This window comes from Schistocerca gregaria, chromosome 1, assembly GCF_023897955.1.
Source record: "Schistocerca gregaria isolate iqSchGreg1 chromosome 1, iqSchGreg1.2, whole genome shotgun sequence".
In the NCBI taxonomy this organism is placed as follows: domain Eukaryota; kingdom Metazoa; phylum Arthropoda; class Insecta; order Orthoptera; family Acrididae; genus Schistocerca; species Schistocerca gregaria.
The window spans coordinates 306,589,070-306,615,776 of record NC_064920.1 but is presented as its reverse complement, the minus strand read 5'-3'; the positions used below and the strand labels follow the sequence as shown (position 1 = coordinate 306,615,776).

Below are 26,707 nucleotides of genomic sequence, written 5' to 3'. Positions count from 1 at the left end.
TTAGCATAATGGACTCGCATTCGGGAGGACGACGGTTCAATCCCACTCCCGGCCATCATGATTTAGAATTTCCGTGATTTCCCCAAATCGCTTCAGGAAAATGCCGGCATGGTTCCTTTGAAAGGTCAGGCTGACTTCCTTCCCTAATCCGATGGAACCGATGGCCTCGCTGTTTGGTCTTCTTCCCAAAATCAACCAACCAATCAACCAACCTAGCGACGTTACTAGGGGCAGATTTTTATGGGCCGGCGCATGGGAACGTGCATCACGAAAACGGAGAAGCTTTTCGGCTCTTCGCGTGCTGCTGTCGTTAGTATAAATGAAAAGTAGATGGGGAACGGTAAACCATAAGTAGATGGTAAGGTGTCGGAATGAACAAAGAACGTGGTGGCCGTAAGATTTCCCAGTTGGTAAAGCCGGCAGACGGCGATCTGTGACAGCTATGTTGACATCTTACAATGGTAGTGCACGCACAAGTCATTCGAAACACACCGTTCAGGACGAATTCTTGATCAATGGACTTCGCAACAGACGACCCGCACATGTTCCCAGCCCGAATCTCGTGGTCGTGCGGTAGCGTTCTCGCTTCCCGCGCCCGGGTTCCCGGGTTCGATTCCCGGCGGGGTCAGGGATTTTCTCCGCCTCGTGATGGCTGGGTGTTGTGTGTTGTCCTTAGGTTAGTTAGGTTTAAGTAGTTCTAAGTTCTAGGGGACTGATGACCATAGATGTTAAGTCCCATAGTGCTCAGAGCCATTTGAACCATGTTCCCATTTGCAAACGTATCACCTGGTTGGATGAATCACGTTTCTTGTTGCACCAGGTAGCAGCCGGATGTGGCCAGATACACTGTCATCCACGCTAACGACTACTCTAAACATGCTTTGCGCCAGGGACGAACTTCCATTGGGGCGGTATTGCACTGCGGGGGACATTCATCTGGGCTTCCGTTGACCCTATGGTACCCTACGCACCATGACATCTGTGAAGTGCACGAACAGCAACATACCTTCGTGCTTGATGTGAGCGTAGATGGTGATAGCACCTTTCCGATGGACAACTGTCTGTGTCACAAGTCCAAAATCGTGCTACAGTTGTTTGAGGAGTAAGGCGGTGAACTCACAATGTTGTCTTGGCCACCAAATTCGTCTGATTTGACCCCGATGTAACACAGCTGGGAGGGTATCGGGCGCCAACTCAGCGCCCACAAAGCACAGTAGTTTTCTGGAACCACATCACTTGCGAGTAGACTACTGGAGCCAGATACCTCACGCGAAACTACTGCCGCGTAGTTTTTGTATTTCAAAGGTGATGAACGTAGTATTAAGCAGGTATTCACAACGTTTCCTCTCATAAATGTATTTGTACTCGTGTTCTACATTCAACCCCCACTCCTCGGACCACTTCGTCGTTGGCAAGAACAGGCTAGGTATGGAAAAATGCGGGCTCTATGCTAACGGATCAGCAGTACGCCGCCAAGAGACGACACATCATGTATATTTATTTATTTACTAGCAGAGTACCCGGCGTTGTCGGTGTATGTGTTTATTACTATTCTATTAGTTCATCCACTCCTTGCACCTCTCTCTGCTCATCTCCTCCCATTTCAATCCAGTTCATCTTCCCCCCTCTTTCTGTTCATCTCCTTCCAACCCCTCATCTTTCATCTCTTTCTTCCCCCTCTGTGTTTCTTCATCTCCTCCTCCTCCTCCTCCTCCTCCTCTCTCCACGTTATCACACCCACCCCAATAGGAGGTTGCTGGTTCTTAGCCCACAGTGTTTATTTCCAAATAATAAGTAATACGTGTATTACGTTTGCATGACATCGATCCACGAGTGTAGGGGAGATATTTATTCGTGATGTTGCCCTTGCCCACATGCGGACTTTCACAAGTATTTAACATATTTCACATATTTTTGTACACAAATTTCACCTGTATCATAAGTTGGTTGAAATCGATCCAATGTTTAGGAAGAAATGTGGAACATATATACACGTACATACACACTGCACTTTTATAATATTTGGCTCATTTCTTTTGGTAGTACACTATCTTGACGGCAACAACAGACCGATACATATGGAATTACATAATGTGAGATTTAAGTATTATTTATTATCACCCTCCGTTTTTTTGTGTTGTGAGCACTGAAATTAGAGTGCTACAGCCGGCCGCGGTGGCCGAGCGGTTCTAGGCGCTTTAGTCCAGAACCGCGCTGCTGCTACTATCGTAGGTTCGAATCCTGCCTCGGGCATGGAAGTGTGTGATGTCCTTAGGTTAGTTAGGTTTAAGTAGTTCTACGTTCTAGTGGACTGATGACCTCAGATGTTAAGTCCCATAGTCCTCAGATCCATTTGAACCAAAAGTGCTATAATATTAATATTCCTTATCTCTGTTTCTGTCTATCACTATAGCTCTACCATTTAGACGGCTACGAGCACCTTCCTCTGCATGATGTTTACCCTGTGGTATGTGTTTCCACCCTCACTTGGGAGTTCCTTTACTGTGCCAGAAAAAGAGCCACAGATTTTCGGTATTTCGAAATATCTTGACTAATTTTACAAGTATCTTTATTCTTACAGCTATTACTGCTGTCACAACACCATATACTTCGACTACAGTAATAAACAATACAAATATTGCAGTTGTAAAAGGTCCCTGTTAATACTACCATTACGTAGATTTTTTTTATGCTATTGCTACTACTACTGTTATTAAAACTTAACGTTACTAATATTAATACTAACACTAACACCAATACTTCTAGTGCGATTACATATGATAATGTTAAGACCACCGAATCTAGACGAACAACTGAATGGCAGACAGCCTTGTGTAGCTTTACTGTTTATGGTTCAAGTGGCTCTGAGCACTATGGGACTTAACACCTGAGGTCATCAGTCCCCTAACCTAGGACATCACACACATCCATGCCCGAGGTAGGATTCGAACCTGCGACCATAGCGGTCGCCTAGGACCGTTCGACCACACCGGCTGGCTTTACTATTTATCTTTAATATAATTGCAGCTGGACACAGCTACACGCTCACAACGTATTATTACCGGAATGTACCTAGTTTCTCTCTATGTATCGTACCAGATCCGTACCCCGTCGCTACTCTGTAGGTGCAGATGTCTTCTACCAGCATTTTACCAGTTCTATAAAGCTACTTTAGAATTGTGATTGCGTCATATTGTGGAAGCAAACAAATTTCAGCAAGTAAACGTCCGCGTATGTCGATGAAGACCAACTGCAGTGTTGGCCGAAACCCCGATTCAGTTTACCAGCAACGGTGATTTTTAATCGCTGTAGTTTCTGGATAGATGTTTTTTAAGTCTATCGATTTAGAAAAACTATTAGTTCTGTACACCTGATTTAATGTTTGTGTCATGAAGCAACGTAATCAAGAAAGCAACATCTTTTCTTTTCTATGACAGACGAACTACCCTTATTTCTCCCTCAGATAGCTCGATTCTGCTTACAAGAAGAAAAATCTGAAATTTTCTCTGGCGTACTCGCGTATCACCTCATATTCCTAAAATTTGTTGTAGTAGTTGTTTTCCTCTTGTTGCTCCCTTTTACTAGTCAGTAATGTTCTACTGTCCGCGAAGCCTTTCCCGAATGCTTTCAGTATAGCCTGTTCCAGTTCCGTCCTGGGGACAGTTGCAATTCATCTCCTCTTCCTTTGCTTACGTCTGGTTCACTCGCTTATGGCAGTCAGGTTCGTTGCATGATTAATTATTTCCTTTCCATCAATTATATTGCTTAATCTAACTTTTTCTCTTGAATTCTCCTGTCTGATAGCAGCTTCCTTTCTTGCTTTTTTCGCTATCTTTAATTCTATTTCTTCCATAAAAGGCCGTTTAACACCACGCCTGCTTTTTACAACCTTTTTTCTCACTCCATGTTGCGCCATAGTTCAGCTCAGAATCCAGATTGGAGCTAAAAACCTTTTGGGCAAAAAACTGCTCAACCAAAATGTAATCGCCAAGCGCGCAGCCTACTGTCTCAGGATTTCTATTCCGGTTTGCAATCGTTGTGGACTTTGCTTCAGTTACGAGCGCCTCGTATATCGTAAAACACGAACACATCGATCCCTCGAAGGTGACAGTCAGTATATTGCCTTCGCACATTTAAGATAAAAAAGAACTTAATTTTCAGCCGTCATTTAGGATGGATGGATTTTGTATCTAAAACTGTAATTTACTTACTCTTCTAATTTACAACAGTGCTAAACAGTCACAGTTATTCCACTTCTTTAAGAATTCATAACGCGATTAAAGTCAGTGCTGTATTTCCTGGTGATCCGCATATGTTCTCGAAAGTTATATCACGTGAATAGGGACACATACTCGAAAACACGTTATCATTTACCGAAACATAAAGAAAACTATACTATCGATCATTCACGGACAAATCCTATAGCCAGTTCTATCAATGTCTAATATTCTGTTAATGCGTTAGGCGTAGAACAAAAGAAAAGAGCAACAGAGCAATAGCTTGTAGTCGTTCCTTCGGTATTAGTCAGAGAGAATAAGTAAGAAGAGGGACAACTTTCCATTACAAGCTGTGCTTGGAACAATCTCTACATTTGTATGCTGACACTTGATGATTTATTGCGAGATTTTAGATAAACAGATCGCTTTCTGCTCCCACCTGAAAGCGCCCACGTTCAGATGTGATTTAATGAGACTGGATCGGAATCCTATTCCCCACCTGCGCAACGAAATGATAGCACTGACCGCTCGTGGTCGAATTGATGCCATTTTTGCTCTTTTCCGAGAGTGGATCCGAACTGTAGTGACGAATTATACGGCAGTGACTCGATTTATTGTAACCACAGCTGACAGATAAATTCTCATTACGCGGATACAGGTCTTCGTGAAACTCGTACAAGGCTCCCTACTGCGTTGTGAGCGAGCACGCTGCACGGGGAAAGCCGAAATGCTTCGGAAAGTGCACTGCCGTTGCGAAAGCCACACATGCGCGGTAACCGGTGTTCGCAGAACAATGAGAACTCTACAAACGACCGGAATTTCTACCTGCATCATGTAACGGCGCTGTGCGAGGCGTGCAGCGCACAGAGAACAGGGAACGAAGAAACATCTGAAGTTCATAATGCAGCATTAAAAATCACGTGCTTCCCGTTTATTTTCTGAAGACTTTCATGAACTGCGTTGGGCACATCGTACAATCAACGGAAGAAACTATGACAAGCGAAATATTAGCAAGTTTTTAATGACAACGTTTAGAAGAAAGGGAATATAATTAAAGTCTCTGTTCCACTGGCCTTTTATCCGCAGTCGCAGTTTATGTAGATAATATTATTTTACATTTGCGAGTGTAACAAGCGTACGTAATTTTTTTCTTTCAAATACGTTGCGCTTTACTGCGACGTGATCTAGTTATCTCCTTACATATCGCAGGGTCCTTCAAGCAACTATAGACGCCAGATGCTATCACAAAAAACCCTGTACTGTACTACGTTTAAACGCGAAATTGTGTTGTTTTGACTGTTGATTTTCCAATTTCCACCAGTAATTAGGAAATTCGTATATACGGGTACCCAGTTTTGCGGTAGCTTCCCAGGGTTGAGCAGATTTTCCCACTTAGAGTTAGGCAGTAGGGGAAATTAAGGGGAGAGTCCTGTGTTTCCTAGTGGAAGGTGGGGGGGAAAAAGTACGTTGGGACGGGTGGTGCATCGGTGTCGGAACTGAACGTGCAAAGGACAATAAAACGTCTCTATCTAATGTAGAGCTTGTATGATGTGCGCAGACTACTGTGGTCTGTGGAAATTGCGACCCTTTAAATGGCGCGCTGACAGATTTCAGAGCTATACATTTAGCTTTTTGTATTTGGCGAAGTGCAAGCAAAATCATCAAGACTTCCTAAAATATCGTATAGCGCTGAATTATGAACTTTCACAAGGTTGTACATTAACCATACAATTAAAAAAAATATATTATTTATTTTGAACGCTTGGCAAAAACACTTCCGCATAACATCATCCACCCTCAATACAAGTTCTTCATCGCTTACTCGAAGCACGAATGCCAGCAGAAAAGAATTCACTTCGTAGAATGTAAAATCCTATTTGCCCGCATCTCGTGGTCGTACGGTAGCGTTCTCGCTTCCCACGCCTGGGTTCTCGGGTTCGATTCCCGGCGGGGTCAGGGATTTTCTCTGCCTCGTGATGGCTGGGTGTTGTGTGATGTCCTTAGGTTAGCTAGGTTTAAGTAGTTCTAAGTTCTAGGGGACTGATGACCATAGATGTTAAGTCCCATAGTGCTCAGAGCCATTTGAACCAAAATCCTATTTGAACCGCGTGGCATAGCATCAGACTAGATCATCTTGTCGTCCTATGCTATTTGGTGTGGCTCACGCGTAGGGAGAGAACTCATTGAAGGATCTGGTGTAATAGATGCAAGATAGGTGGGGTGAAAGTGACTATTTTCGTGGTCCGTATGAGTTGCATATTGTCATGTTGCAGTAGAACACTTACAGACAGTAATTCACGTCGTTTCGACTTAATTGTTTCGACTTAATTGCAGGCTGAAGACGTGTCTTAGTAATACTAAGGATGACGTACTATAGATATGCAGTTTTCCAAAATGGAGCCCTTTTCGATTCAAAAACTATCGGCTCAACCTTCACTGTTGACCTTTGAATTCGAAGCGTTTGTGGTTCGGGTGATGAAAAATGCCGCCATTTATTGCTCACTTTCTATACTTCTGGTTAGTAACAGTGGACACGTGTTTTGACCCGCTAACTGTTCTTGCAAGTAACGCACCACCCTCTTTTGCAACAAATTATAGAAGATGCTCAGGTGCTTCACCACATTGCTGTTTCAGTTCAAGACACGTGTCTTGCAGACACTTCGTGACATTGTCGCACATCATGTGCATTGTGGAGCGCTGAATCATGACTATCATTTACAGATGCCGCCATGTGATCCGCTGTCATTCTGCGTTTCTCTTGAAAATGGTTTTAATTCGTCTCGATATTTGGGTTTAAAAAGAGAGAAGCCACATTATTGTTCCTATTTGTTTCTATAGACGTACATCAAACGAAGATGATATGTGCACAGGATCGACGAGACGGTAGCAAGACTGTTCAACACTACTCAATGACCATCAAATGTACAAGAGGTCTCCGACACTACAAGGATCCTGATGGGTCACCTCCAAGACATTTTACACGAATTTTTGCTTTTGATGGAGGGTTTCACAGCCATGTCTAGACTATTAATCATCGACCAGAAGCGCATCCCAGCGTACATTGATAAAGAATGTTTAGACTTTTTTTACATGCAATTACAATGAATTTTCCCGAAATTTCATATCGTAAGAAACATGACTTCGTCAATACAGACCACAGACAGAGGAACGTTGTATACAGTATGACAAAAGGTGGAAGTGCACCCAAAGGCAAACATGTGAGTGTGTATAAATTCTCAGGGTGCGATGGCCACAGAATACCTTTCACACTGGGCAAAAACGAAATCTTCACGGTACCGTGACTTAGTACTCGTCAAGGGTAATTGATACTCACTTCCAATTGTTACCACGCCGTTGTATTAGCTGTACCTGGTTTTCGATAGTAACTCCTGAAGAAATGGCTACGTATGGTCAAAGACGCTCATCAAATGTTGCCACCAATACTAAGCCGGACATTCGTTTTTCAGAGCTGGACAGATCCTTTCTCCTTCGTTTATTAGGAAGCAGGAAAGTCGTCGAAATACATTTATTGATTTGCCATACGATGAATGGTAAATAAATAAATAAATATTGATTTACGAAGTGATACTGCTAAAAATACTTTTAAATCTGAAAATCAGGATATGCTTTTCAAAATCGTCACAATCGGAGGACAGCTGGGGTTGTACGCTTCACTTGGTGTTCTCTACATTCAAAAGGACTACAGCGGGGACACTATTGGAGGACACTGAAAGCCACTTTCCACCCTCCCATTGGTTGGTAGCCTGAGTTTTCTGCTTTTTGCGCTCCTTGCGTAACCGAGCCCCCTTCTATCTAGAAGTTACTTTTCAAGCTATTTGTTCATAGCAGCTCTGCCACTAACGTTTTTCGTATACAGCTGATATTGTGTTATTTAGGCTCTTATGAGACTCGTAATTCACCTTGTCTTAAAGGTAATAATTCTTCTTAACGCCTTCTTATTTCCATCAGAAATTTTGATTTTTCCAGAGTTTTGGTGTACTCTTGGTACTAGCTCGCACGAGTGCTATGAAGGAAGTATCGCGATTGTATCCCCAAACTCGCCAACGAGTACAATACGTTGAAGAAGTAAGTGACTTAGGTGGCAGAAATTTTAGAATGGGTAATTTTCTCACAAAAGAAGCAAAAACAATAACATCTGTCACCTCTGAGGTACTGAAAAGACCAACTGCTTAAGTACAGTCGAATTCAGCGTCACATTAAGTCAACAAATAGTCAGGCATCTCTGGCAATCAGTTCTTTAGCCCCACTTATTTCAGGAAGACGTTTGAGCGGTGGATAACTTCAGGAAGTCCAGCAGACCACTTGACCTATTGGAGGATGTAGTTTGCCGGCGAAGATTGAACTGAGATTGTAAAATGAATGATTTCTCCGCGGAAGAAAAGTAAGAGGGCATTCAATAAGTGCTGCAACACGCTTTTTTTCTAGGACAGTTTCGGTTGAAAAATGCAGAATTTGCTGTGGGACATCGTGGAATATTTGCACTTCAGTCCGCATAGTTTCATGAAGTCCCGAACGGTGGCGGTACTGTTTATAGCCTACAAAATGGCGTCTGCAACGGAGGTGCGTTCCAGACAGAGAGTTATCGTTGAGTTCCCTTTGGCGGAAAATCAGACCATCGCAGATATCCACAGGCGCTAGCAGAATGTCTACGGAGACCTGACAACGTACAAAAGCAAGGAGAGTCGTGCAGAGACATGTCTGTCATCATCGCACAAGGTCACCAAAAACTACTCGATCTCTCGCCGGCGGTTTGTACACAGCTGTGATTCCTGTAATGTTCGAACGTGCGGACACTCATTCGAGCTGATCGACGGATCACAGTGAAACACATCGCTGCACAACTGGGCGACCCTGTCGTTGGTGCTGACACAGTCGGTGAACACGATGGTGTGTGCCCGCTGGTTTCCTCGCTGCCTAACAGAAGATCATAAAGAACAACGAACGACCATCTGTGCGGAATGTGTTGCGCGTTACGAGGCTGATAATGACAATTTTTGTCGAACAGTGTCACAGGCGATGGAACATGGTTTCGTCACTTTTAACCGGAAACAAACAGCAGTCAATATAATGGCACCACACCATCTCTCCTCCGGAGAAAAAGCTCGAAGCCGCGTCCTCAGACGGTAAAATCACGACGACGGTCTTCTGGGACTCTGTTTGATGTCCTCCCTCAGAGTGCAACGGTGAAGGCTGAAGTGTATTTTGGGACCCCCAGCAAATTGAAGAAACGACTTCGGCATGTTCGCTGTCACAAAAATGCCAATGAACGTCGCCTTCTCCATGACAATGCAAAGGTAAGTCTATACACCAGAAGGGAACTTACAAAGCTCCATTGCAGTGTTCTTCATCCACCATATAGCCCATCTCGCATATTCAGACTTCCATCTGTTTAGTCCAATGAAGGATGCCCTCCGCCAGAAGCAGTACATGGACGTTGGGGAACCTACTGATGTTGTAAGACGTTGGTTCCGACGTCGACCAGTAGAGCGGCACCATAGGCTCTCCTAGTAAGGTGGCGGAAGGCCCGCCCGGCTAGCCGAGCGGTCGCTGGCACGGTAACTCAGCGCGTTCGGTCAGAGGGTTAGCTGCCCTCTGTAATAAAAAAAAAAAAAACTGAGTTAATGGAACAATGACGATCTGAAATGGGTGTCTTGCGATGTCCGCCCCGAGCAGATACAGCGAACGAAAACGAACAAAATAAGATTTTTTTTTTAAAAAAAAGCGGTCTAACGCACAGCTTTCCGGATTTGGAAGGAGCACCTGGTCCCCGGCACGAATCCGCCCGGCCAACTTGTATCCAGGACCGGTGAGCTGGCCAGTCTGTGGATGTTTTTTAGGTGGTTTTCTATCAGCTTCGGCGAATGCGGGCTGGTTCCCCTAATTCCGCCTCAGCTACGCTATGTCGGCGATTGCTGCGCAAACACCACCATTACTCTACCACGCAAACATAGGGGTTACACTCGTTTGGTGTGAGACGTTCCCAAGGGGGGGGGGGGGGGGTCCACCGGGGGCCGAACCGCACAATAACCCTGAAAGAGTGGTTCGGTGTGGGGCGGCGAAGGACAGAGCCTCTTCGTCGTTTCTAGGCTCCCGGTTAACATACAATACAATACAATACAGTACAAGGTGGCGGAAGGCCGTCACATGGAACGGAGATTATGTTGAAAATAGGGCTTTGTAGCCAAAAGAGTGGGGAACAATATGGCGTACTGGAATCATGAATAGCACCATCCTGCTTTCATAAAAAAGTGTTCGTTATTTATTGCACGCCCCTAGTATTAATGGATGACCCATTTATCGAAAACTGTTTTTGGGACCACGACAGTACATGCAGTTGCTCTAGATAAGCCTAATAAATTTCATGAACTGAAACATAGTCAAAATCTCTTATTTAGACAAAAACCGAACGAACTAAAATAAGCATAAGGAGTCTCATGCGTGAAGTACTGAAAGAATTCGAGGATTAAATCCATCTGTTTAGACACAGTGCCCTTAATGGCACCGAGCGAGGTGGCGCAGTAGTTAGACACTGGACTCGCATTCGGATGGACGACGGTTCAATCCCGCGTCCGGCCATCCTGATTTAGGTTTTCCGTGATTTCCCTAAATCACTCCCAGCAAATGCCGGGATGGTTCCTCTGAAAGGGCACGGCCGACTTCCTTCCCCATCCTTCCCTACTCCGATGAGACCGATGACCACGCTGTCTGGTCTTCTTCCCAAAATCAACCAACCAACCTTAATGGCATCTAAATGGAGTTGAAATACTATATTGCGTTTTCGGAAATTGCTTCATCGAGGAAGACAGTACTGCGGTTCCTAGTTTCAAACGTTGCAAAATGGTTCAAATGGCTCTGAGCACTATGGCACTTAACATCTGAGGTCATCAGTCCCATAGAATTTAGAACTGAAACCTAACTAACCTAAACACATCACACATGCCCGAGGCAGGATTCGGACCTGCGACCGTAGCGGTCGAGCGGTCCGGACTGAAGCTCCTAGAAACGCTCGTCCATACCTGCCGGCCTCAGTCGTTGCAAGGACATCAAAATGACAGCTATGAAATAAGTGACTGCCGGGTACAGAATCAGCTAAAAGCACTCAACAAAGGAAGGCAACTGGGCCTGACGGGATCGCTACACGATTATATACGAATATGTGAAAGAACACGCTCCTCCTCTGGTAACAGACAGAACACATGTTTGTGAATGGTGAGAAATTTTCAAATGTAAAAATATTGTCTTGAGTGCTTCATAGAAGTGCTACAGAAATGCTGCTGTTCATAATATACACTGATGAGCCAAAATATTATGATCGCTGCGCACCGCGAGACTGATTGCGTCTGGTGACGTTGCCTGCGCATGACGCGGTACAAGCAAAACAGACAGTACTCGCCGCAAATCAGGAATCTACTGACATAGGGGACTTTGACAAAGGGCATATTGTTACGGCCCGGCGCCTGGGAACAAGCATGTCAGATAAGGCGAGGCTGGTCGGCGATTAGCATTCTACTACCGTGAGCATATAAGGGAAGTCATTGGAGGATGGCGAAACCACGTCCAGGAGACGAGGTGTTGGACACCCACGCCTCATCACAGAACTCGTAGATCGGAGGATGGTCGCGATTTGTGGCAGATCTGACGACAAAGTAGAATGCCATTATGCACAAGTGTTTCAGAACGCACTGTTCGGCGATCATTTTTGAACATGAAATTCCGCAACAGATTATGCATACGGGTTCCTATGTTGATGCAACGACATCGACACTTACGATAACAGTGGGCGCGGGGCATCGAAATGGGACCATGGATAAATGAAAGTAAGTCGCCTGAACAGATGAACTAGACTTATTGTTATACTATGTCGATGGTCTGTCTGGCCCGCATACGACTTATCTGGGTCACTGACACAGGCCATTGTGGCCAGTACTAAGCTGCACTTCCACGAGGCCCTAGTAGCAATCAATTGCAGCCAGACAACTGTGGACTCAATGAACATTATTGCGAAACACGTTCATCCCTTCGTGCTTATTGTCTTTCTGGAATGCGATGATGTCTTCCAGTAGGGTAACTGACCATGTGAGAAGATGAGAGTTGTGCTACAGTGGTGAAATGAGAACTGAAGTTGAAGCCTTGGCCACCAAAATGGCCTGATATGAATCCGATGGAACAGGTCTGGTACGCTATCGAGCGCCAACTCTACGGCCGTAAACTACTGCCCCGTAATGCACAGCAATTGCGTGACCTGTGTGTGGATATCTGCCACTATATACCTCCGGAAATCTGTCAAGCGTTTGTTGAATCCGTGCGACGTAGAACCGGTGATGTATCGCGTGAAACAACCACCTATTAAGCCACGGGTGCTGCTGTATATTAAGACGTCGCATCGATAAAAAATTGTAGCAAATACTGGAAGACGGTGAGAGAATATACGCTTGGTGCAGGGACAGGCAACTGACCGTCAGCATAAACATCTGCGACGTCCTGCGTAACATCCGTTATGTGTGGTTCCAAGATGGCTGAAAAAAAAAGACCGGAAGCTATCATTACTATTAAACATTTGATAATTCGATTACAGAACAATTTAAAGTGGAACAACTACACAAAAAAAGAACTGCAGAAAGGCGGGGCCGCCCGCGGTGTCCGAGCGGTTCTAGGCACTTCAGTCCGGAACCACGCGACTGCTACGGTCGCAGGTTCGAATCCTGCCTCAGGCATGGATGTGTGTCATGTTCTTAGGTTGGTTAGGTTTAAGTAGTTCTAAGTTCTAGGGGACTGATGACCTCAGATGTTAAGTTCCATAGTGCTCAGAGCCATTTGAACCATTTAGAAAGGCGGGATTTTACTTTCATTGGGAGAACTCACTGGAAGCGTAGTCTACCAACAAAGGAAGTATCATTCAAAACCCTCGTTCTACTGATGCTGTAATATCAGTTATCACTGTGGGACTTTTACCAGAGGTCTCAGAGGAAATTCCAAGGCGAGCAGGCTATTTCGTCACGGATCCGTTTAGCATCCGCGAAAATGTCAGACAAAAGCTCATCCAACTCCACTTCCAGGCGCTACGAGAAGGCTTATACCTGGCAATATGGTTTTCCAATAAACTCTGAGAGCACACTTTCGTAGACGAGTCGACCAACACTTTGCTTCCTCCTACGTTTTCTCGTGAAGATGTAAAATTAGTGAGAGTCGAACGCACCAATGGAGACTGGAACAGGAAAGGGAAGAAACTGTCAGTGTTTCACAAAGTACACTCTGCTACGTCCCGTGAAATAGGCGGCAGACGTAGAAAGTAGCGACAGATACAAGAAGGATATATGGCTCTTGTTTGAAATTTGTTTAGTGCAACATAACAATAGGTAACACAACCGTACTGGCTGCTTGTAAAACTTTCGAAAATAACGTAATACGACGAGAACGGGGGGGAGGGGGGCGCATGGTGATGGTGGTGGTGACTAAATTTAGTGCGATACAGATGCGAAGGAACTGATAACTTATGTTCTAAAAACGAAAAATGTCTAACTTTATAGGTACAGATTATTCTTCTTGCAGCCAGCTGTGGTGAGGCGGGACTATTGTTCTCGTTTGTATTCGAAAGTGGCGTCCGTCGGCCGCGGTGCCAGTAACCGGAGCCGGGCGAACGTAGGCGAATCCGCGGAGACGCAGCGCAACGCGAACAAAGGCGGGGCCCACGCGTGGCGCGGTGCGCGCCGACCCCTGACGGCCTCGCCGCCCCACCTGGGCTCTGGAGCTGCCCGCTGGCCAGCTACCCGGCCACCGCCACCGCCACCGCCGGCCGCAGCTCGCCACTGCCGCTGGCTGCCCTTCCCCGGCTCGACGTGTCGCTGCCGCTTTCACACGGTACGCTTTCTGCAAGTCTCGCTCCTGCGAAGGCCTATATTGCACTGTTGCCCATTAAAATTGCAACTCGACGAAGGCAGACGTGATTTCACAGACAAATATTGGCATTTCAGAAGGTTCGAGTAAAGACAGCTGTAATCTGAATACAAGGAAAGATAACTTAGCAAGTTTCTCAGTCAGAAATCGTATTATAACGATGTTTGCTTCTGCACTACTGGCCATTAAAATTGCTACACCAACAAGAAATGGAGATGATAAACGGGTATTCATTGGACAAATATGTTATACTAGAACTGACATGTGACTACATTTTCAGGCAATTTGGGTGCATAGATCCTGAGAAATGAGTATCCAGAACAACCACCTCTGGCCGTAATAACGGCCTTGATACGCCTGGGCATTGAGTCAGAGCTTGGATGACGTGTACAGGTACAGCTGCCCATGCAGCTCCAACACGATACCACAGTTAATCAAGAGTAGTGACTGGCGTATTTCGACGTTCCAGTTGCTCGGCAACCATTGACCAAAAATTTTCAATTGGTGAGAGATCTGGAGAATGTGCTGGCCAGGGCAGCAGTCGAACATTTTCTGTATCCAGAAAGGCCTGTACGGTACCTGCAACATGCGGTCGTGCATTATCCTCCTGAAATGTAGGGTTTCGCAGGGATCGAATGAAGGGTAGAGCCACGGGTCGTAACACATCTGAAATGTAACGTCCACTGTTCAAAGTGCCGTCAGTGCGAACAAGAGGTGACCGAGACGTGTAACCAGTGGCACCCCATACCATCACGCCGGGTGATACGCCAGTATGGCGATGACGAATACACGCTTCCAATGTGCGTTCACCACGATGTCTCCAAACACGGATGCGACCACATGATGCTGTAAACAGAACCTGGATTCATACGAAAAAAATGACGTTTTGCCATTCGTTCTCCCAGGTTCGTAGTTGAGTGCACCATGCAGCTTCAAGGGTAACCGCAGCCATGGTCTCCGAGCTGATGGTCCGTGCTGCTGCAAACGTTGTCGAACTGTTCGTGCAGATGGCTGTTGTCTTGCAAACGTCCCCATCTGTTGACTTAGGGATCGAGACGTGGCTGCACGGTCCGTTACACCCATGCGGATAAGATGCCTGTCATCTCGACTGCTAGTGAAAGGAGGCCGTTGGCATCCAGCACGACATTCGACATTACCCACCGGAACCCACCGATTCCATATTCTGCTAACAGTCATTGGATCTCGGCCAACGTGAGCAGCAATGTCGCGAACGATAAACCGCAATCGCGATAGGCTACAAACTGACGTTTATCAAAGTCGGAAACGTGATGGTACGCATTTCTGCTGCTTACACGAGGCATCACACCGACGTTTCACCAGGCAACGCCAGTCAACTGCTGTTTGTGTATGAGAAATCGGTTGGAAACATTTCTCATGTCAGCACGTTGTAGGTGTCGCCACCGGTGCCAACCTTGTGTGAATGCTCTGAAAAGCTAATCATTTGCACGTCACAACATCTTCCTCCTGTCGTTTACATTCCGCGTCTGTAGCACGTCATCTTCGTGGTGTAGGAATTTTAATGGCCAGTAGTGTACGAAGACCGAGTTATTCGTCGCGCAGTAAGAAGGAACGTCTGCCAGCACGTCGACAGCGGGAGGATAACACGGTCTATCGTTCGACAGTACTGCTGGTTGCCTTGTTCAGCATACCGGATGACTGTCACACCGATATAATACCGAAGAGTACAGGAGCTTTTCAGCGGCCCAACGGTGCTAGTTGTCGAGAGGACAGACATATTGCAGGACCGTACACCCACATCTCATATTTTGAGCCTGGAAACAGGGTTGTTTGCAGCAAGATAGGATGGCTGTCATTAAAACAAAGGCGCTTTTTGTGGCAGTGAGATATTTTTACACATGGACGCTTCCATCATGATACTGTTCATGACCAGTGGTGTAATAGAATAAGAGGAATGAGAACTCGCACGGAAATATTTAGGTACACGTTTTGCCTACGTGCTGTTTCAGAGTGGAACAATCAGGAAACATTTATGAAAGTAGTTTAACAATTAGCACAAAAATTATCGACCACAAAAAACATTTATTTTGTCGTAACAGGTTTCGGTCAGATTTGGACCGTCCTGGCAGGCGGTGACAGTAAAAGAAGCGATGTTTTAACTCGACGAATGTCCACTGCGCAGGTGACGTTCGTGGAGGTATTATAGCCTCCTTTCACTGCCCCCGCTACCATCATGGTATGAGGCTGAACATGATCAGGAACTGATTAAAACTAGTTATTGCAAAATAGTAGAGTAGTGTGGAGGTACAGATGTGGATGTAGAAGACAAGGATCTGCACAAGTGGTCGTCAAATTGAGGCCCGCAGGCAGCTTGGGGCCGAATCAAGTATTAGTGCAGCCTGCGGTTCTTAGCGTATTTTATAATAATATACATCTAGCAACTAACAGTCGAATTCAAAAACTTAAGATGACAGTGTAGTTTTTTTTCGTGCTCGGTAACAACCAAAAATAAGTAGAGATAATAATATTTCAGGATATGCTAAATTTTAATTGATGTTGATGATTTCGGCTGCTTACCTCCGAGGCAAAACGGTAAACAGCGCGTCCACAGCGGGGTTAGACGATGTGAGAATATGAAATTAAATTAAGGTTGTTGTAATACAACGTAGTGAGTTAAAGAAAAATGACATTTAAAACATCAAGCAAACATTCATTTCCTTAAAACATTCATTTCCTTAAAATGCCGGCCTCACATAAAATTTGAGTCACTACAACACGCACATAAATATATTATGCGACGTAAAGTCTATGGTGTTTTTTTTTTTTCTTTTTTTACTGACAGTAGCTTGGATGCCATACGAAGAAACATTATTGGACTTCGTTGAGACTCATCCAAGCACTCTCCGCAGATTCTTCTTTTGAGTCTTCGATTGAGCTCCAATTCAATGTAGAACGTTTTTACAGCTCTTAGGTAGGTACAATATTTGGTTTCGTCTTTGCGAAACGCTTTTTGCAGTAGAAGTTTTCTTGTTGTTTGTTAGTGTATCGTAGTTGATAGTAAATAATTTTATAAATGCAAATAAAAGTTGGTAGACTTCCAATTGGTTGCAGTCTTGAAAACTAGCCAGTGTCCTGCTTCGATAGTTTTGCTTTAACAGAACGTTTAGGTTTTTAGCAGCCGCAAGCAATATCGGTCGTCTGCTGTATTTTAAAAACTTTTTGGAAAAATTTTAAGAATACAATTAACAGTAATATCATTTATCGCACTAGAAAGTTCTAGGAAAGCAGAACATGGCGCAAACCTCCTGTCGCTTCATGTTAACTTCATCAAGTTCTCGGGGATATTGTCTGAATATTTTTCTATCAGGCACCTCTGGGCTTCACTGGCTTGTTACAGAGTAAGTTTCGTTTGTTTTTCTACCCTCGTTAATCTTTGTATTTGCATTGCCTGGAAAATATCTGCAAAACCTAGCGGATGTCGATGGTATGCATTATGTTTCTTGTCTGAAAACAAACTCGCTCTATTCACTAGCAGTTCCAGCTGTCGACTACAGTAGATCCAATTTACTTTTTGCCCTCTAGCTTGCGTTCAATTATGTTCGGTTGTATCTCGGGTTTGTTTTCTCGTCAACGTTGGTTGTACATTAACAGTGAAATGCAGATGTGTGGATAGGTTCACTGTTGAGGAGTTGGCCGATATGCACCCCGTATATGCGTTCACTGAATGCAACGGAAGAGTGGCACAACGGCAATCTGCTGCGCTGTTCTCTCAGCGACGGCAACTTCATCACAACACTACTCGGTTATTGCAGTGCCTGTGTGTGTTCGATGTACTCTGTAATGTATGTACGCATGTTTGCATGTCTGAAGGAAAAGACACTGCTGCGATCATCAGCTATACGCAATACAAGAAGTATATTCGCTAGCTGCACTAGGTATTGGTGAAAACGAACATTTGTGCCGGATCAGAACTCGAACCCGAATTTCGTCCTTCACGCGAGCGGTCGCCTCAACTGCTTCGGTTACCCGAGCACGCTACCCGGACAGACCCAAAATTCCACACGTCACCGTTTTGTCTATATCCCACACTCACACACTGGCTGTTAATTCCATAGGGAGAGAGGCTTATGGTTAAAGTCGCGGACTTGTTTTTACGCATGAAATATTATATTTCAATGCCTGTGTTCGTCTGAAGCTTAAGTCGAGCGCTCGCGTAAACAGGTAAATTCTGATTCTTGTCCCGGTACGGCATAAATTTTCATTATCATCAATAAATCGAGCAGTTGGAAATTCGCCATATTCGGAAATACGAATATAGTTCTTGTACTTCATATAGCTGACGATCGCAGCAGTGCCTGGTCATTCAGACACGCATTATACTATTTCATGCCTAAAATCAATGCCGCTACATTAATCATACGTCTCTCCCTGTAAGGGATTCACAGCATCCTTGTGGGTCTAGAATGTGGGCAAAACGGTGACATGTGGAAGTTCGAATCTGTCTAAGCGGTTAAGACGAACACTTGTGTAAAGCAAGAAATCTGGATCCGGCACAAATTTTTATTGTCACCAATAAATAGTGAAGCTGGAGTTTCACCATATTCGCAAATGCGAATATAATTCTTATGTGTCATAGCACTTTCGCACCTATATACAGGGACCTCAGTGTTTTAATTACTGAGTATTACAGACTTTTACGCTCTTGTGAATGTATTTTCGCAAAGATAAAGGTAACTGGGATGACTAACCGTATGAATCATCGTAAGTAAATAATATCAGTGAGTCACTGAAGATCGCAGGGTACTTTTACCAAAATGCGCTGTGCAGCCTCCAAAATTGTCTTTGGTGTACGGATTCACCCCGTGTAGAAGGTAATGGTTTCATTTTACAATATGATTATTGTGTGTATCGTGATGATGCATGATGAATACATCTTATGCCACTTGAAATACCTGATACGAAATCTGTACAACCCAACAATTTTTGTTAAGGAATAGGAGCAATAAAATGCTGTGAACTGGCGCGCGGAAAAAGCGAGTCTGCCGTAAGCTGTGCTAGGCTGTTCCGTGGTAGCATGTCCCGTATACAGCGTAGCCGTTAGACATAGCTGCAAGACCGAACCGGTCGCTCGCACATTCCCTAGTCCCATGTAACCTGCTTCACACACAAGCGATTCTGCGGTTGCTCTATTTACCTCGTTCCGCTGTAGTGCTACCGCACTAGCTTCTCGGAAATATTTTCTGTCTGATCCAGATTTTGTGCTACGGTTTTCTGTAACTGCAGTCTTTGTTTTGATGTTTTATTATTATTATTATTATTATTATTATTATGTGAGACTGAAAACACTTCTTGGTATTACACTAATGTTTCCATTGCAACGTAGCCCCAAGTGTCTACTTAGATATTGTGCAAATCGCCAACAGGAAGCTTTCAAGGCCGTCGTAGCATACGCCAGGACTAATCGAAGAAAATAAATGAAATATAAATAAGTCTGCTGAAAGGGAAAGATCACTTCCAATTCTCTCATTTTCGCTGTCCTTTTTGTAGCTATACCAACGAAGATTCTGTAACAAGACTGTATTTCCGTGAGAAGGTGAAATTCTGTTGCTACAGCGAGCGGCGGTAGTAGCACATATGCTTTGGAAAGTGCGTAAGGATACAACAAGAGTGTATAACAAGAGTGTATTTCTCTTACAGGAGTTTGTTTTCGAATGTTAAGTGCATTTGGATAACTGTGCCTCATTTCTTGCTTCGTGTTCAGGAAGAAGGAAGGAAGGAAGTTTGTTCAGTTTTTAGCGTTCCGTCGACAACGGATTATTAGAGGGCGTGCTCAATCTCGGTTTGGGGAAGGGTTGGCACGGGAATCGTCCGTGTCCTCTTTAGAGCAACAATCCTTGATTTTGCGTTAAGCTACTTAGGTAGACTATATGTCTATTACCGGAATAGGATTTGAACAACAGTCCTTCCAAACCCGAGTCAGTGTCTTACTACTGCGCCACAAATTAGCTAGTGAAGTTCGTACTTTATGCAGCGATTTCACGAGTTTATATGCAGACTGTGTTGACATGTTGTTAGTCTACCGCCATTTCAATGAACGTGCTTGGACCTTCTGAAAGCACAAACATGGTTTTCTGAACAACAAAAATCTTACACAAGAATGTGTTTCAGAGTCTCCGACACAAGGCATGACTGTGTTTCTCCTCGCAGTGTCCGTAGCAGATGGAAATGGCAGCGCCAAGTAGATGTAAATCCGGTGACATTATTCTTCAAAAACTGAACAATTAGGTGCATAAAATTTTCACACAACTGTGTTTCCGAGTTATACGAGTACTTGTGCTGTGCACGATATTTGAGCAGGGCTCGTATTCCAATGTGTATAGCGGCTTGAGCAAAGAAATGACTTAACGCTTCGGAAATTTTAGGAATGGGCAATTTTTCCGCGACGGAATCATCAATAGTCGCCACTTCCACACTTCGGCTGCGGTGTACGAGTAGTGTGCCATCTCTAATGAGCAGTTCGTTAGTCTTAATAATTGCAGGCAGTCGTTTGAACCGCAGACAATGACTGCAATTCCGGCAGAATATGATGATTTATGCCTTGGAGAATGTTCTTTATTCAGCAAGAAGAACAATGAACATGCAACCATATAAATTCTCCACAGGGAATAACGACCCATTAAACTTCTAGGTCATTCTCTAATGACAGACAGAGCGTGTCTCGTATGGGATAATGACGGGGAACGCGAAACACAGAAAACCTAAATGTGGATCATCAGATTGGGGTTTGAACCTCGCTCCTCTCAAAAGAGAAATTATTGCCTTATCTACTATCCAACTGCGTTAGTCTGTCGTGTTGGCTAAGTGTGGGGCCCAATTTCACAATCCAGGATGCAATTGCCGTGCTCACTCTAAAGAAGAAGCTTCCTACGCCAAGGAAAAATAAGAATACATAGACGACAACAAAAGTGAAACAGTATTTCGTTCGGCGAAGTATGACTTTTCAGGTGTAAGTATTGGCCAGATTGGCGCATTCAGTAGTAAGATTATTTGTTAAATAAAAGGTGGTGATTTTAACTCCAGATACTCTTTTTATGTTTTTAGTTGTTTTAAATCACTCGATACGAAAATTTGTTTCCAGTTTGACGTCCATCACAACAAAATGTCTCAAATTGCTTCAAAGCTTTGCATAGGGGAGAGGAAAGATAACTCTGCCTCGGCGCAGCAGCTCGAGGAGGAATGTACTGAATCCATCAAATTTCAGTTTATATTCATTTGAAAGAGTCATGAGATGTAAGTTTTGTAGAGAGCTAAATGTCTATCTACTTTACAGGGAACATCGAAATAAAAGCTTTTTCACGATACGTAGATAACGTAGTATTTAAGAATAATGATTTACTTCAGTCAAACGCTATTTTAGTTTTTTGTTGTTTTTAGGCACTACACCGGACTATCGTGGAGTATAAAAACTGTTTAGGGAGGCGAAGGGATAAATAAACTGAGCAGGTTCAAATCGAAATAGGCTGCAGTGGTTACTGGAGGATGATGTGGCTAGCACAGGACAGAATAGCTTGGAGAGATTAATCAAACCAAGTCTTCAAAATGGAGACAACGAGAATATCCGAAATGGACGCAGAGAACCGGCCGCGGTGGTTGAGCGGTTCTAGGCGCTTCAGTCCGGAACCGAGCGACTGCTCCGATCCCAGGTTCGAATCTTGCCTCGGGCATGGATGTGTCTGATGTCCTTAGGTTAGTTAGGTTTAAGTAGTTCTAAGTCTAGGGGACTGATGACCTCCGATGTTAAGTCCCATAGTGCTCAGAGTCTCTTTTTGACGCATTTTCATCTTTACCTCCTTTGGAATAAACATGACAACTGATCAACTGATATCTCTGTTCCATTGAACCGATGGATTCATACGAATTCTCATTACAACATTTTTTCCTGTCCCTCGCAGGAGGAGGATTTTTTTCTTTGCGAATTTCCATGTTGTTATTGAAGTATCCGATGTGATTAGATCTGACTTATTGACAAAAAATTATCACTGAGAGAATGGTGCAAAGATCGAGTTGACTCGTCGTAGTCAAAACTGAAAATGGACCAGCACTTTGAAACAAGTGTTTATAAATAGTGGCTAAGAGGATGTCTGCGTGTGCTATGTTTCCATTCATTCCCCTATTGAGAGGTTTGGTATCCGCGAATAGTTTAATATAGTTTTCTTTGAGCCCCACCATAACACAAAAATAACAGCAAGAACGAACATAGAGGGATATGGGATGAAGATGAGCAAATACGACGACACTTGTCAATTGAATTGTCGTGGAATCCGTCCCCAGGCAGAACGCAAGTGAAGGCACTAGATACATGTTTCTCTGTCGGCGGTCCATTACCTGCGAGGGACGGCGGTCGGCTGGTGATCCAGTTGGCTGCTCTGTCCCCCACTAATGCTTTGTCATCGCACTTAACGAAGACAATCGCCGAGATATAACAGCAAGGAGATTATCGGCGGCAGATGGGGGCAATAACCGGGCCTCCATTTGGGACCGGCGGCGCATGTCGCCGTTCGCCCCACGCCCCTCGATCTGATGAACTTCGTGACTCCATCAGAATCGAGACCCAGCTGCGTAGCGGCGCCGCCGCGAATGCCGTGACCGGCCAGTGTGCTGCTGTCGTCATATTGCTGTTTCAACAGCAGTGGTAGAAGAACGCAGACGGGCATCGTTTCGGACAGGTGTATTTTCTGAGGTATGCTGAAATTCACATACAGCATGTTGTTCTTACATCGTTTACATTTACAGATAGTCATATTATTCCACGTAAACCGGAATTATTTGATTTCGCGTAGTAGTTCTTGGTTAAATGCTACATACACTGAGGTGAAAAGGTTCACGCGATAGTGATACTGTGGCCGAACGGTTCTAGGCGCTTCAGTCCGGAACCGCGCGGCTGGTACGGTCGCAGGTTCGAATCCTTCCTCGGGCATGGATGTGTGTGATGTCCTTAGGTTAGTAGCTCTAAGTATAGGGGACTGATGACCTCAGATGTTAAGTCCCATAGTGCTTAGAACCATTTGAACCATTTGATAGCGATACGCACGTATACAGATGGCGGTAGTGTCACGTACATAAAGTATGAAAGGGCAGTGCATTGATGGAGCTATTATTTACACTCATATTATTCAAGTGAAAAGGTTTCCGTCGTGATTATGGCCATACGACAACAGACTTTGAATGCAGAATGATAGTGAGAGCGCCCGCATCTCTTGGTCGTGCGGTAGCGTTCTCGCTTCCCACGCCCGGGTTCCCGGGTTCGATTCCCGGCGGGGTCAGGGATTTTCTCCGCCTCGTGATGGCTGGGTGTTGTGTGACGTCCTTAGGTTAGTTACGTTTAAGTAGTTCTAAGTTCTAGGCGACTGATGACCTCAGAAGTTAAGTCCCATAGTGCTCAGAGTCATTTGAACCATCTGATAGTGAGAGCTACAAGCTTGGGACATTCCATTTCGGAAATCGTTAGGGAATTCAGATACCAAATTCTCACTACGGACATCGCAGTGGCCGACGGCCTCCAGTTAACGACCGACCATACCAGTTGGGCTCCAGTCGAATGGAAAACCGTGGCCTGTCCCGATTTGAGTTGTAAGTGTTGATGGTAGGGTTCATGTATGGCGAAGACGTCACGAAATCTTGGACTCAAACTGTCAACAAGGCAATCTGCAAGCTGGTGTTGACTCCATAATGGTGTGGGCTGCGTTTACGTGGAAAGAACTGGGTCCTCCGGCCCTGTGAGGCAATCATTGACTGAAAATGGTTATCTTCGTCTACTTGCAGACCATTTGCAGCCATTAATGGACTTCATGCCAACGGCTTTGCCGCAGTGGTAACAACGGTTCCCGTCAGATCACCGAAGTTAAGCGCTGCCGGGCTGGGTTAGCACTTGGATGGGTGACCATCCGGTCTACCGAGCGCTATTGGCAAGCGGGGTGCACTCAGCCCTTGTAGGGCAAACTGAGGAGATACTCGTTGAGAAGTAGCGGCTCTGGTCTCGGCAACTGACATACGGCCAGGAGGCGGCGTGCTGACCACATGCCGCTCCATATCCGCATCCAGTGACGCCTGTGGGCTAAGGATGACACGGGGGCCAGTCGGTACCTTGGGGCCTTCGTGGCTTGTGCGGTAGGAGATGGACTTCATGTTCCCAAACAACGATGTCATGTCACCAGGCCACAACTGTTTGCGATTGGCTTGAAGAATGACCTGGACAATGCGAGCGAATGATTAGACCGCCCAGCAGGAGTTCCATTGAAAATTTATGGGACATAATCGAGAGGTCAGTTCATGCACAAAATCTTATACCGGCAACACTTCCGCAATTATGTACAGCTATAGGCAGCATGTATCAGTATTTCTGTAGGGCACTTTGAACGACTTGTGAGTCCATGCCACGTGACTTGCTGCACTGTGCCGGGCAAAAGGAGTTCCGACACGATATTAGGAGGTAGCTCATGACGTTGGTCTCTGCAGTGTATGTTTCGTATATGTGACAGGAAATGACGAAGTCATGATGTTCAGACTTTCAGGGATGATGGAGAATGGTAAATGTATCATTTTGAGGTAATGGATGCTGCTCCGGAAACGACCGATTCGAGAGTTATAACCTAAAATCGTTCTGATACCTCTGGCAGTGGAATACTTTCAGAGGTGTCAATATGGACCAAAACAAGAAAAAACGTTTACGAAACATGGGGTTTAAAAGGAATACTTAACAGCTCTGAGCACTTGTGAAACACATTGCTACCGCTTCAAGCTTTTTGGTTTCCACATTTATGGAGGAGATAATGCGGACAGAAACAAGAAACAAAGTCTAGGAAATATCGGTTGTAAAATGCTTGTCGTAAGAGCTATAGACACTTGTTCAGTATAAGAGGTGTGTTTCACTGTAGCGACCGCGAAGAAGTGCTCATAGCACTTAAGGATTGCATTTTAGAGACCGTGTTTACTAGACATGTCATTTTGTTTTGGTTCATACTACCACCTCCGAAAGTTACCTTCCCTACAACCTTAGCAACAACAGTACCGGTACATGTATCCGCGAACAGAAGTATCAGAGCGATTTCCGCGCATAACTTACGACTCGCTCGTTTCCAGAACAGGATCCCTTTCTTCCAGTTGGTATATTTAGCCTTCTCCATCATCCCTGAAAGTGTGTAACATCTTCACGGAATCTCCCTATACAACTGGAATTTGTGTGTTCTAGTGAAGAGTTAAACGTCGTGTCACCCGGTAGTTTATCAAAGTCGCAGTCGAAATTATATCCCCGCGATAGGAAACACTTAAACGGTTGTTTACTGCCGTTCATAGTGTTTCAAATAAGTCTATGTAAGTTGACTACCCTCTTAAAACAGGGAGCGCTGTATGTGGTGTAGAACCGGTACTAGATCATAATGAGACTGAGTAACTTGTGTGATGGGCTACAACCGTGCCTCGCAGCCCTCTCAGCTTCTGCCTTCTTCCATGTCCGACTCTCAGGGCACTGTGCTTTCTATATAACTTACAAGTGACCTTTTTCCCCGTGTATTTAGTTTCCGTTTTCATATTGTGTAAAATTTATCTCGAGGGTACGGCAAGAAAGGAAGAATGAATTGACTGTTGGTATTAATAACGATCATCCTCCTTTACCTCCTCTGCATTACTACAGATGACGCGTCACTGAGCACATTTGTACTGTGCATGCAGGAAACGTGAGGCGCCTAGTTGTTTCCACTGCACTGTGTGGAATAAGAAGGTTCTGTTATAGTTCACTAACCTACTGTCTTCAGAAAACAGCACGCAGGTCGTAGTTTCTGTATCTTGAGGCTGAAACTTACTTTTAGCGAGGTTCTGTTCTGAAATAGTGTATCACTTGTTTGGGATGCCACTCGCCTATTTTAATATAGCCACACGAGAAGACTACATGATCTTAACACAACACATTCTGATACAGCAAAGTACATGATCAAACACATTGTTTACGAAAATGTATCTTTATACTATTTGTGGTACGTATCTGTGCCTCATCACTACCGGAGTGAATCTTTTAATACTGAATACTGGCAAACACATCCTGCCACAGACAACATGACTGTACATTTCGACTGCCTAATCCAGAGTGACGAACAGGAACTTAAATAAAAATTGGAAACACATCCTACGACAGGCAACATGTCTGTTCTTCTCGACTGCCTAATCCAGAGTGACGAATAGGAACATAATTAAAAATTGGAAACACATCCTACGATAGACAACGGTCTGTTCTTCTCGACTGCCTAATCCAGAGTGACGAACAGCCCGAAACACTTCGCGCGCCACACCAGAAAAGGCGTGACCCGAACGTTTCTGAAGTGCTTCGTCTGCAATGTCGTCAGTCTTTTGTTTATGATTTAAGTAGTGTTTAATAATTCTAAAATGACTGACTGATAGTCAGCTGTTGAGAGATATTTATATTACAAAGTGAAGACATTCCAATGAGTAGTTTAACTAATAATAATAACTATACTTTAACGTTTTGGCGCCCTTGCTCCGAACACAACTGCCAATCATAGAGCAGTAGCGTTATGCAGGCCGTC

The 26,707-nt window shown here is 44.6% G+C and overlaps 1 protein-coding gene and 1 pseudogene across 5 annotated transcripts in view; both read left to right on the top strand.

The window, feature by feature from the left end:
* The window catches only part of LOC126342775 (leucine zipper putative tumor suppressor 2-like), a 1,028,822-nt gene that overhangs the window by 229,725 nt on the left and 772,390 nt on the right, over positions 1-26,707 (top strand). The window lies entirely within an intron of this gene.
* On the top strand, positions 23,962-24,079 carry LOC126289021 (5S ribosomal RNA; annotated as a pseudogene).